Genomic DNA, 14,013 nt, shown 5'->3' on the forward strand with positions numbered 1-14,013 from the left:
TTTTCAACATTGTCTTTCATTTGGAAGGCAGAAATGTATCGGAAGTCAATAAGTAATAACAGTTAATTTACAAATCTGAATTACCTTAAGTCTCTTGATAAAAATGGTACCCCACTTGTGTGGGTAGGCATGGTGCCCACAACAGGAAACGGCTCAAAATGCAATGTAGAGACCTGCGACAGAATAGGCAAATATTTTGCAGAGAAAATAAGGAAGATCTACACTACTTTTAATTCCCCTAGAAAAGTTAATACAATAAATAAGGTTCTTTTAACTCCTCACCCAGAAGCCACATCAGTTATGGGCAATTTTACACCCCTCACAGATATCGAGGTTTAGAAGGCAATGAGCGCAGTGAAATCTGGATCCCGTTAGCCCCTTGCCCTCACTTCATTTTTGCACAGATTGCCCCCACGCTCTGCCCATTGATTACCCAGCTTTTTAACAATTCCTTAAAAACTGCCATTTTTACCCATATATGGAAACATGCCTCAGTGATTCCCCTTTTAAAAAATGCAGGAACGGATGTCCTCAATCATGAAAGCTATCGTCCCATTTCCCAACTCCCCTACCTTTCCAAAGTTTTGGAAAAGCTGGTAAATGGGCAGTTGTCCACGTTTTTGGAAATTAATCACCTTCTTGATCCATCTCAGACAGGATTCAGAGCAAACAACAGTACAGAGGCAACGCTGCTGGCAGTGTCGGACAATATTAGACTATGCACTGACCAAGGAGGGTCAGTTGCTCTGATATTGTTGGACCTGTCGGCAGCGCTAGACACGGTCTCTCATGACAGCCTGATGGAAATACTCTATGAAAAAGGAATTTATTCCAATGCACTAAGCTGGCTACGTTCATTTTTAAGTTACCAAATACAATCAGTACATCTCGGTCAATTCCAATCCAAACCCAGCCCCATCGACTGTGGTATCCCGCAGGGAGCCTCACTCGGCCCCACCCTATTTAATGTCTATATTTCATCATTGGCAGGAAGTGGGGCATTGGTATTTGCTCCTATGCTGATGACACGCAACTGATGGTGGCCTTGGATGAAAAACCAGAGATTACTAAATCAAAGCTGCTCAATTGTCTTACAGAAATGACCCAATGGGAGGAGACGCGTGAGCGCGTCAACCAAGATGGCCGCCGCTACCGGAGCTCCGTGAATACTACGGCCCGAAATTTCCTTAGACGACGATTTTCGTGTTAAAAAGTCAGCGAAAATAGCGGCGCTTGCCTCCGCCTACTATTCCTCACCTGTGGAGCGATTTTAGGACGAATTCCTTTGGAGGAAGTGCTTCTTCTGGCTCAATGGTTCCTGCTCCCAGCTTCGCTTGCAGGTACTTTGACTGCCTGGGGGCGGAGTAATGTTTATGACAGAGCCTGGCTTGGGCCTAGCCATGCCTACAGTCCAATTTAGCTGCTGCACCTGTAGTTTTGAAGAGCTTTTTGGTGTTTTTGTCACTATTTACGTCATTTTTCTCACATTTTGAGGTGTCTTTTCTTCACTTTACTATTCCTATGTGTTAGTGAATATTTTTTCACCTCAGAATGGATTACAAAAATCCAACTACTAATAAAAGGAAGCAGCAGGTTTCTCCTCCTCCAACCAAATCTAAGGTAGTGGAATCCTCAGAACCTTCTCTTGCGCAAATTTTGGAGGAGCTTAAAGCATTACGTCTGAATACTGATACTATTGCCTCAGAAGTCAAAAATGTTCATAAAGACATGGCTTCTATTTTAATGAAGGTTTCAGACAATGTCATTAAAATTCAAGATAATAAAAGCAAGTTGGGCGCTTTCACACCTTTAGTGGCCAGAATTGTTCCAATGCATACTCAACTGCTGGACATGGAAAATCGCAATAGGCCATATAGTCTTCGTATTTTTAATTTGCCTGAAGATGTTGAAGGTAATAATTGCCGACTATATCTGGAATCTCTTCTACCTGTTCTTTTGAATATTAAATTTCCAGAAAAGTTTGAGATTGACAAAGCTCATAGAGTCCCGTCACATCGAAATCCTCGACATACCAAACCCAGGCAAATGATATTCAAAGTACTGCGTCATCATCATTTGGTTCTCATTCGTAAAGCTGTGAGAGAAATTCCATCATTGTTGGTGAATGGAACTAAAACTTTTTATTCACCAGGACTTTGCTAAAGAAACTGTAGCTATTCGTAGAGAGTTTTCTTCCCTTCGTCCACAGCTGAGGAGCCTTGGTTTCAAATATGGTCTTTTTGACCCATCTACGATGCGTGTGTGGAAAGACAAAGTCTCCAAGTCTTTTCAACGTCCTGAAGATCTTCGGCTGTTTCTTGACCAGCTAGCTCCTCCATCCATGGATACTCAAGATCCTAATACTTGACTTGGTTTCGTCTGACTTCACTTGTCACATCTTTGCATAATCTTTATTCATGGGCTCCAATGGTTACCAGTCATGCTTGAGGAACGGGTGTGCGTTTCCTTCTTTCTATTCATGTTTCTTGTTTGTTCCTTCTTCTCTCTTTTTCGTTTTTCCCCTTCATATTTTCTACATAGAGTTGCTCCTTTAACTTGGCTATTTCTTCACTCTTCTTATTCTGATTTGATTCCTTTCTCTCCTTCTTTCTATATCTTAATGGCTAGCATTCATAATATTAAAATTGTTTCTCTTAATGTCAAAGGTTTAAGACATCCAATCAAACGTACGAAAATTCTAGATTATTTAGGTAGTTGCAGAGCTGATATTTGTTTTGTTCAAGAAACGCATGTTGATGATACATTTTTACAGTACATGAATAAAAAATGGGTAGATGTTATGTTATATTATGTTAAGGGAATTTTGTATAGCGCACTGTCACCGGAGGTATCATGGCGCTGATGCTGTTGTCTCCTCGCCTGCTAAAAGAAAGAAAAATGGGGTCGCTATTTTCTTTGCTAAAAGATTGTATTGTCAAATTCTTAATAAGATTTTGGATTCTGAAGGGAGATATATTATAGTTAAAATCAAAATTCATGACTCTATTTTCTTTTTGTTTAATATTTATGGCCCTACAGCAGATGATATTTTGGGCTACAGTTACTACTGAAGTTTTAAAGTTGGGAAAAGTTCCTTTGATTGTTGGTGGGGATTTTAATATTTTTGCTGACCCCTTGCTAGATAGATTATCTACCTCTAAATTTCGTCCATCCAAGATTTTCCATGCCTTTAAAACGTTTCTTCATACCACCAAGTTAGCTGACATTTGGAGATTACACTATCCCACAGGTAAAGATTTTTCTTTTTTCTCCAACCCTCATAATTCACTCTAGAATTGATTATTTTTTACTCTCCCCCTTTCTTGTTCAATCTGCAACTAATCCTGCCATTGGAACTATTGATATTTCAGACCATGCCATGATTTCTTTTGTTTTGAATGCCTCGTCTTCTTTTGCTAAGCAATCCAGATGGCGTATGAATGCTGAAATTGTCCCTAATGACACTCAAAAACCCAAATTCTTACAAGCGATTCAGGATTATTTTATATTCAATCCTGAAGACTCTACTTCTATTGTTAATCGCTGGGATGCGTTTAAAGCTTATATTAGAGGTTCCACAATTTCTATTATGGCACATGAGAATAAACATTTTTATTCTAATATTAAAACTCTTGAGAAACAAATAGTCCAATTTGAACGTTTATTTATTACTTCCAATGATCCTCAATATAAATTTAAATTACAAAAACTCAGATATGAATTTAATGCTATTCTTAGTACTAGGGCTGGGATTCAACTCTCTAAGTCCAATGCTAAATTCCGCTTTAATTCCAATAGGTCTGGTAAACTCCTCGCCAATTTCTTACGTATTAAAAGGGATAAAACGCAGATTACTTCCATTCAGGGCCCTCAAGGTAAAATTGCACTTTCCCATAATGATATTGTTCAAGAAATTCTACATTTTTATTCCACCTTATATAATAAACCAGATCTTTGTGATGATTCTATAATTGATGCTTTTTTAACTGCTTCCAGTTTACCTCATATTTCTCCTTCTGACAGACTTGGGTTGGACTCACCAATTACTACTAATGAAATCCTGAATGCCATCAAATCACTCCCAAAAAATAAATCTCCTGGTCCTGACGGCATCCCTGCTGAATTTTATAAAGAGTTTCAATCTCATTTATTACCTCACTTATACCAAATGTTTTCTCATTTTTGCTCCTCAGGTACCATTTCAGGTTCTTTTTCTGAAGCTTTAATTGTTGTCCTTCCCAAACCTGATAAAGACCCTACCCTTGTTTCTAATTACTGTCCCATCTCCTTGATTAATCAAGACTGTAAATTATATGCTAAAATCCTTGCCTCTAGATTAGCTCCTGTCCTACATTCTATTATTCACCCTGGACAATCCAGTTTTATGAAGAATAGATACTCTGCTAACAGTACTAGAACATTATTACATGTCATTGAACAAAGTTCCTCACTCCTTGTACCTGCAGGTGTTATGGCTTTAGATGCAGAAAAAGCCTTTGATAAAATCCATTGGCAATTTTTATTTAAAACTTTATTATCCTTTAATTTTGGACCCTCTTTTATTCGTATGGTTTCGGCTTTATATTATGCTCCCACTGCTCGATTGTTTATTAATGGACAAATTTCTTATCAATTTTCCCTTTTTAGAGGCACACGTCAAGGATGTCTCCTCTCCCCTCTCTTATTTTTATTAGGAATAGAACCCTTTCTTAATTCCATCCGTAAGTGCGAAGATATTCAGGGTATTACTGTTAAAACTTTAGCATATGCTGATGATATGTTATTATTTATTAGTAATCCTACCTTGTCTGTACCGTTATTACTTGATATTATTTCCAAATATTCAGCTGTGTCAGGTTATATATTCAATGTTACGAAAACTGATTTTTTTTCCCTTAAATATGCTTTGTACTCCCGATATGTTACCTTCACCTGATATTGTTTGGCAAAAGAACAAGTTGAAATACCTTTGTGTATTATTTTCATCATCCTTGCATGCTACTTTGAAATTAAATTGGGTTTTCTCGACCGTGTTAGCGCAGCGGGCATCCGGGGCGCGGCCTTTTCCTGGCTAGCGTCCTTTCTTCGGGATAGGTACCAGGAGGTTCATCTTTCCGGCTTCTCTGCCCCCCCCCCCCCCCCCGTCCGGTCACCTGTGGTGTTCCCCAGGGCTCCTCTCTTTCCCCTCTTCTCTTTAATCTTTACATCTGTCCCCTTGTCACTTCTCTTCTTGAGCTGGGGGTCTCGGTGTATAACTACGCAGATGACCTCCAGCTCGTCTTTGATCTTTCTTCTTCTCCTGATTCTCTCCCTAAATTCAGTTCCACCTTAATTTTCATTTCCGAGTGGATGAGCGCCAACCATCTTAAGTTCAACCCCGATAAGACGGAACTTCTCCTCACGGGTGGTCCATCTAACCCTTGGTCTCCAGCACACTGGCCCCTTTCTTTTGGTCCCCCTCCCACACCTTCCTCCTCGGTTCACACTCTTGGCATCAAAGTTAGTTCTGACCTAACAATGCACAGTCAGATTAGCTCTGTTGTGTCGTCCTGCTTCCTGTCCCTCCGCCTCATCCGGAAAATCTCACTACTGATGCACTCAAAACCATAGTCCTGGCCTTAGTCATCTCCCGACTTGACTATGGGAATGGCCTGTACGTGGGCATTCCAGCCTACGAGTCCCGACGTCTACAGGCCATTCAAAATCAAGCTGCTCGCCTCATTCTCTCCCTTCCCAAATCCTCTCATATCACTCCTGTTCTCAAATCTCTGCACTGGCTCCCTATCCGCTTCAGATCTCTCTTTAAGTTAGCCTGCTTTGCCTTTCGAGCTCATTCCCGCTCTGCTCCTGTCTACATCTCCTCCCTAATTACATCTCACGCCCCCAGTCGCATCCTTCGCTCTTCTTCTCTCTCTCTTTTGCACATCCCCCGCTTCCACAAATCCAGAACTGGTGGCACTCGCCTCTCTGTTTTGGCCCCCCAGTTCTGGAACAGCCTCCCACTTCACATTCGTTCCATCCCCATCTACACCCATTTCCGAAAAGCCCTTAAAACCTTCTTTTTCACCCAGGCCTTTCCTTCTTAGGTTCCCCAGATTCCCTCTGTGAGCCCTGACCAGGTCCCCAGCGCCAGGAAGCCGCTTGGCCGCAGTGCGCTTTATTAAATATTTTTTTCATTTCATTTCATTTTCATTCTTGATTATGTTAAACAAAAAACGTCCAAATGGTCTTACCTTCATCTTTCCTGGTGGGGGAGGATGGAATCTATTAAAATTAATATTGCCTCAAAAATATTTTATTCTCTTGCAATGATACCAACTCAATTTCCACTCAAATTTTATAAAGATATTGATAAACTATTATCTAAATTTCTTTGGAATAATAAACCTCCTCATATTGCTTATAAAAAATTGAAGATTCCTAAATGCTAAGTTGGTTTTGCCCTACCGGATTTCTATTTATATCATAAGGCATTCATCTTAAAACAGAGCTCGTTATGGTTTAATATTTCACCTGCTGTTAGTCCTCCTATTTGGTTTCATATTGAAAATTCCCTTGCAAAACCTTTTCCACTGCCCTCCTTGTTAACTATGTCTCCTACCTCTAAGATTATACATTCCTCGTCCATAATCAATTCATCAAGATTAATTTTTACTGATTTGGACTCTAATTTTGCATCTCCTTTACTTTCTACGGTGCATTTGTCCTTATGGCATAGCGCTTTAATAAAATTAAATAGAAATGTCTCTGTTTTTGGTCTTCATGGATTGATAGAGGCATTTTCTATCTTAAAGATGTTTTCATAGATGGTGCTTTTATTCCATTTGCTCATCTCCAATTAAAATTCAATCTACCAACGTCCGACTTGTTAAAATATCAATTTTTGTGTAATTCCATTTTAGACTCCTTCCCAAATGGTTTCCCGTCTATATCTTCAGCTGATTTTTTAATATACATAAATACTGTTTCTGTATCTTCTAAAGCAGTTTCTGTATTTTATAAGAAACTTACCTTTCCATTAGGCTCCAACGTAGATATAATTTCCGTTTTTTGGAATAATGAACTCTCCATTTCCCTATCAACTGATTCATGGTCATTAATTTGGACTAATAGTATTTCTGGATGGTTACCTGTCTCACTTTATCAAACCAATGCTTATATTTTGTTTAATTCTTTATGGACACCATTATGTTTATTTAAAGCTAAATTATTACCATCAAACCTATGTTGGCATTGTAATTTACATCCTGGTTCTTTACGTCACATGTTATTTGATTGGTCTGAAGTTTGGAATGTGATATTGAAAATATTGCCCATTTCTGATCTGCTTTCTTATAAATTGTTAATCTGTAAATCAGTTGTTTTGATTAATCCTCTTGAAGATGCTGAAGCAAAGTTATTTAATTTTTTGGTTTCGGCTGCGTTAAAATCAATTACTTTTTGCTGGAAGGATGCTACTTTTCTTTCAGTTCATGCTTGGTAGTCTTGGATTATCTTTACAAGAAGAGGTGCTCAATTATCTTTACAAGGTGTTCGTCATAATTCTATGCATTCTCTATCTTTTTGGTCTCCTATAGATTCATATGTACAGTTATGATTCATGTTTTTTCAATGTTACTATTTTATTCATTGATTATCATACTGTTTTTTAGCTTTTTATTGGTTACTCTATTTATCTAATTTATTATGCTATGAAATGTATATTTCCCCTTTCCCTTCCTCCCTCCCCTTCCTTCCTTTCCCTCCTGTTTTTTAGTTATCCTTTGATTGACGATTGTACTATGCGCTGTAATTTATTTATGACTGCTTATTTATGATTGTTCTTATTCGCTTACATGTAATATATTGATTTAACTTGTATGTTTTCTGTATGTATCTCTGTTTTTCCTCTGCTAAAATTCAATAAAATCATTTTGAACTAAAAAAAAGAAATGACCCAATGGATGCACACGCACTGCCTAAAGCTGAATGCAGGAAAATCAGAAATTCTACTGTTTGGTGGCGCCAAACTAGTGTGGGACGCTACTTGTTGGCCACACACTCTTGGCAATGCGCCAATTCCAAAACAACACGCAAAAAATCTGGGCATCACTATGGATGACGCCCTGACCATGAGGGAACATATGCGGTCCCTTTGTGGCAAAGGTTTTGCTATCCTGATATTCCGGCCAGACTTTTGTTCTGGATACCACTGGACTTCAGACGATCTGTGACGCAAGCCTTGCTAGTCAGTCTGTTAGACTATGGGAATGCACTATTTGTAGGCATGAATGAGCACCTATTTACACGACTACAGGTGCTGCAGAACGCTGCTGCAAAACTTGTCTGCAATAAGGGGAAGTTAGATTCTGCCTCAATGTGTTTGAAGGAACTACATTGGTTGCCTATGCGCCAAAGAGCAGCATTTACACTGCTTAGTCATACTCACAAAGCTCTGCACAAAACAGGTCCTAAAATACTTCAGGAAAAGATTGAATTCTATGTTCCCTCAAGGAATTTGTGGTCACTGCAATTAGCCTTTGCAAGAACAAGGCGTATTAAGAAAGTAAGGACAGGAGTAAGATCATTCTCCTATTTAGCAGCTAAGAGGTGGAATGAGCTCCCCCAGGACCTACGACTCACCCCTAATTACATTCAGTTCCAAAAAAAACTAAAAACACACCTATTCCCTAAATTCTAAGCTACAGCCTCGCAGACTTACCAGGAAATTTGATCTTAGCACCTTGATATCCCTTGGGATGAGTGCAGCGCTCTACAAATAAATAAAATAAAATAAATAAATGTGTACACACCACATTTTCACAATAAAAAATTTCCCTTTTTTTGCAAAGTGCCTAGCTTTAGTTTTTGAACCCTAGCTCTGCCGGGACCTAGCAAACCTATACATTTTTGAAAAGTAGTCACCTAGGGGAATCCAGGATGGGGTGACTTGACTGCCTCCCACCAGGTTCTGTTACCCAGAATCCCATGCAAACCTAAAACATTGTCAAAAAACCCACATTTTCCTCACATTTCTGAGGTGGAAAGTTCTGGAATCTGCATTAGTCCACAAATTTCCACCCACCCCGCATTCCCCAAAGACTTCTGAGAAAAAGAGTACCTCACTTGTGTGGGAAGGTCTAGTGCCCGCGACAGAAAATGGCACAAAACGTAACATTGACACACCACAATTTCACAGTGAAAAATTACCCTTTTTTGGCAAAGTGCCTAGCTGTAGTTCTATTCCATATTTATTGTGTGATTACTTAAAATCATTACAAAATGTTAAAACTTTATGACTCACATATACATATATGAATTTAAAAAGGAACGGAAGAGGAACTTTGATTAATACAACAGCAGTGCAATTGTCTAGCAATAAGATTGAAAGAAATTTAAAAATTGTCCGAGTGTGCGTTTATCTTTTACAAATCAGCTCATTAAATAGCATACCAATCACAGAGTGGATTTAAAAAAGTTTAAGTAGGTGAAATAAGTCAATATGACAGCTGGTTTTGGGGAGCTGAGCACAGTATCCATGTAGCCTTGTGGAGGAGGGCCGGTGGCTGCTTGGGTTTTTATTACAGGGTGATGTCTGGGCCGACCGGCAAAAGAAATGCTGCCTTTTCTTTTCCCAACGTTTTTACAGCTCTAGCAACAAATTTGGTAAACCGGATGTTCAGGATTATATTTCTTGATTCATAGCTGCAATTATTGCCTGATGACATGTACGAACACCTAATTTAACCCACTCTGCTCTCAGTAAGATCCTTCTGTCTTATAGCAGAGCTGGGCATGCGCAGGATATGTGCTCCAGGCTTTCGGAGTGGTAGCCGCATTCTCTGCATTCGATTTTCTGATTGGGGTGCCGCCATTGCGGTAAATGCTTTAAAAAAGTCCATTCACCTAGCCTTAGGGCCATAAATTTGACTTTCCAAAAGATTGAATAGGTACTTGATAGGTAGGCTGACTCAACTCCCGGTTTTTAGTCTGAGACAATGGCCCAAGAGTGCCTTCTTCTGAATAATTTTGCTATGTCGGAATGGAAGGACCAAAGCCGAACGCTTCACTTAATTACGCTCTGCCGTGCCGGTTATGAGGTGTTTGTCCCCCAATATTCTGAAATTCCAAGGAGCTGTAGGGATTGATCCAAGTAGAGCAGCTGTTTTTGGCTTGATGTACTGGTCCATTTTTCGTTCCAGAGTTTGATCTCAAGACTGTTTTCCGTGGAATTACGCAGTCTATTACAAAACTAAATGAATGCACCAGCCTCAACACCGCTGTGGTCTAGCTGACCAAGCTCTAATCTGACTTGTGCCGGAGATGAAGACATCGGCAGACGCCATGCTCGCTTGAAGATTCTGATGATTGATTTATTAAGTACAATGTTTGTCGAGCCCATCATAATCTCATGGCCATATGATAGAGAATTTGTGATCTTGGCCTTCATCACCTTGAGCAAGGGGGTTAGGCTTGGTCCTAGTAGATTTTTTGAAAGTTTTGCCAACGCGACCTCCAGAGACAGTTATGTTATGTTATGTTATCAAAGTTTTATAAAGCGCTCGCACACTCAAAGGTTTCATGGCGCTAACAAACAGAACACTAACTCTACTAAGGAGACCATCATGGCTTAGGCCGTAGTCTGGGTAAACAGCCATGTCTTTAGAAGCTTCCTGAATGGAAGGAGATCAGTGCAGGAGCGAATCTCCAAGGGGAGAGAGTTCCACAGCATGGGAGCAAGGGTAGCGAACTTGCGGCCTCCCTTGCGTGATAGCTTATAGCGAGGAACAGTCAGGAGAAATTGGGAAGCAGACCGAAGGCTGCGAGAGGGGGTGTATCTGCGCAAGAGTTTCTGAATAAACTGGGGACTGCGAGTGTGTAGGGATTTGAAAATTATACAGGCCAATTTGAAGGTGACACAGTGTTGAGTCGGAAGCCAGTGGAGTTGCCTCAAGAGAGGTCTGGCTGACTGCCATCGTGGAAGGCGGTATATAAGTTGAGCCGCCTGATTTTGTGCCATCTGCAGACGTCTACTGAGTGTGATGGGAAGGCCTAGATAGATGGCATTGGCGTAGTCTAAATGAGACAACACCAATGCTCTTACAACCTGGGTCAGAGCTGAGTGCGTGTGCATCTGGCTGATATTTTTTATTTTCCTCAATTGGAAAAAGCAGGTGGACACAACTGAGTTGACCTGTGGTTTTAAGGAGAGCTCACCATCAATGTGTATCACTAAGCTTTTAACTGATTTCGATGGTACAGGTGGGGGGCCCAGTTTAGATGGCCAGTAATGAGGGCCCCAAAATTGTTGACTATTGCCAAACAGAAACAGTTCTGTCTTTCCCAGATTTAGCTTGAGTTAGTTCTCGTCCATCCACTGACAGATATGGAGCAAGGTGTTTTGAAATTGATGGATCGAGTCAGGGGAATTATCAATTGTAAAGGTGAGTTGCAGGTCATCTGCATAGTTAAAAGTGGTGGCTTTAAAGGATTGGAGGGATTGAAGCAGCGGAAGAATGTAAATGTTGAATAGCAAAGGTGACAGTGAAGAGCCCTGGGGGACTCCTCAGGTGGTCTGAAGTTTGTGAGAGGAAAAAGGGGGAAGACAGACCGCCTGCGTGCGGTCACATAGGAAGGATCGGATCCAATCATGGGCCAGGCCGCAGATGCCAGCAGATCTGACACGGTCGAGAAGAATGTTGTGGTCGACCGTGTCAAACGTGGCCGACAAGTCAAGCAGGACTAGCGCCTGAGGGATGCCCAGATCTGCATTAAGAAGCAGAGAGTCAAGGACCGCTACAATAACTGACTTGGTAGAATGGGCTGGACGGAAAACGGCCTGGGAAGAATGTAAAACATCAGACTGTTCAACAAAATTAGAGAGGTGGGAGGTGACATGTGCTTCCAGTATTTTGGCCAGGTACGGGAGCAGGGATATAGGCCTGTAATTCGAGAGGGTAGTGGGATCCGCTCCCGTTTTTTTTAAAAGGGGCAGCAAAATTGCATCCTTAAAGGATTTAGGTACTAACCCTTGGAGCTGAGAGGTGTTAAGAAGTCTTAACACCAGAGTGCCTTAGCCTTGATGGCACCTAGCAGTAGTATTTGAACCCCTACTTTGCCGGCACCTAGTGAAACCTTGACAACCTATACATTTTTGAAAACAAGACACCCGGGGTAGTCCAGGATGGGGTGACTTGACTGGCTCTCACCAGGTTCTGGTACCCAGAATCCATTGCAAACATAAAGAATTGTAAAAAAAACACATTTTTCCTAACATTTTTATGGTGGAAAGTTCTGGAATCTGTGTGGATCCACAACATTCCACCCACACCGTGTTCCCCAAAGTCAAGTCTTCATGGAAAAATGGTACCTCACTTGTGTGGGTAGGTCTAGTGACCGCAACAGAAAGCGGCGCAAACGCAACGTGGACAGACAACAATTTCACAGTGACAAATGACCCTTTTTTGACAAAGTGCCTAGCTTTAGTTTTTTAACCCTAGCTCTGCCGGGACTTAGGGAAACCTAGCAAACATATATATTTTTGAAAACTAGACACCCAGGGGAATATAGGATGGGGTGACTTGACTGGCTCTCACAAGGCTCTATTACCCAGAATCCCTTGTAATCCCCAAAACATTTCTAAAAACCACATTTTCCTCACATTTCTATGGTGGAAAGTTCTGGAATCTGCGTGGATACACAAATGTCTATCAACCCCACATTCACCAAAGTCTTTTGAGAAAAATGGTATCCCATTTGGTTGGGTAAGGCTAGTGCCCGCAACACGAAACAGCGCAAAACGCAACCTGGACACCTCTCAATTTCACAGTGAAAATTGACCCTTTTTTTGGCAAACTGCCTAGCTGTGGTTTTTGACCCCTAGCTCTGTTGGAACCTAGGGAAACCATGCAACCTATACATTTTTGAAAACTAGACACCCAGGGAAATCCAGGATAGGGTGATTTCTCGCCAGATTCTGCTATCCAGAATCCCTTTCAAACCTAACAAATAAAAAAAAAACTCCTCACAATTCTGTTGTGGAAAGTTCTGGAATCTGTGTGGAACCACAAATTTCCACCCACCCGTGTTTCCCAAGGTCTTCAGTGAAAAATGGTACCTCACTTGCGTGGGTGGGTCAAGGACCCACGACAGGCAAGGTCTCAAAACCTATTGAGGCGACATCAAAATTACCTATCAAAAACCAACCTGGTTTTGCAAGGGGTCCCCTGAGTTTTTGGCCCAAGGCTTGGCGGCCATCTAGGGAAACCTACCAAACCCACACATTTCTGGAAACTAGATACCCAGGGAAGTCCAGCGAGGTATGGCTTACGTGGGTCTCCAAACATTCTCCTGCCCAGAATCCCCTGCAAACCGCAAATTTTGCTGAAAAAAAGCACCTTTTGTTCACATTTCTCTGTGGGAAAGTTCTGGAATCTGCGTGGATCAACAAATTTCCTCCCGACCACCATTCCCCCACGTCTCCCAATAAAAATGGTACCTCACTCGCATGGGTGGGTCAAGGACCTGCGACAGGCAAGGGCCCAAAACCTATTGAAGCGACATCAAAATTACATATCACAATCCAACCTGGTTTTGAAAGGGGGGTCCCATGGATCTTTGGCCCGGGTCTCGACGGCCATCTAGGGAAACCTACCAAACCCACATCTTTAAGGAAACTAGACACCCAGGGGAGTCCAGCGAGGTATGGCTTGTGTGGGTCCCCCAACTTTCTCCTACTCAGAATCCCCGGCAAACCTTACATTTTCCTGAAAAAATATAATGTTTTTCAAATTTCTGTGTGGGAAAGTTCTGGAATCTGCGTGGATCCATACATTTCTTCCCACCCAGGATTACCCCAGGTCTCCCGATAAAAATGGTACTTTACTTGTCTGGGTAGGTATAGTGGCTGCAACAGGAAATGGCCCAAATCATACTGTGGAGACATCAAAATTACCTATAACAAAGCGACATTTTCTGTGTGGCTAGCTTTTTGGTGGAAGCTGTTCGGAACAAATCTAAAAGATTAGCCACCCA

This window comes from Lissotriton vulgaris, chromosome 4_1 (assembly GCF_964263255.1).
Source record: "Lissotriton vulgaris chromosome 4_1, aLisVul1.2, whole genome shotgun sequence".
NCBI classification, from domain to species: Eukaryota; Metazoa; Chordata; class Amphibia; order Caudata; family Salamandridae; genus Lissotriton; species Lissotriton vulgaris.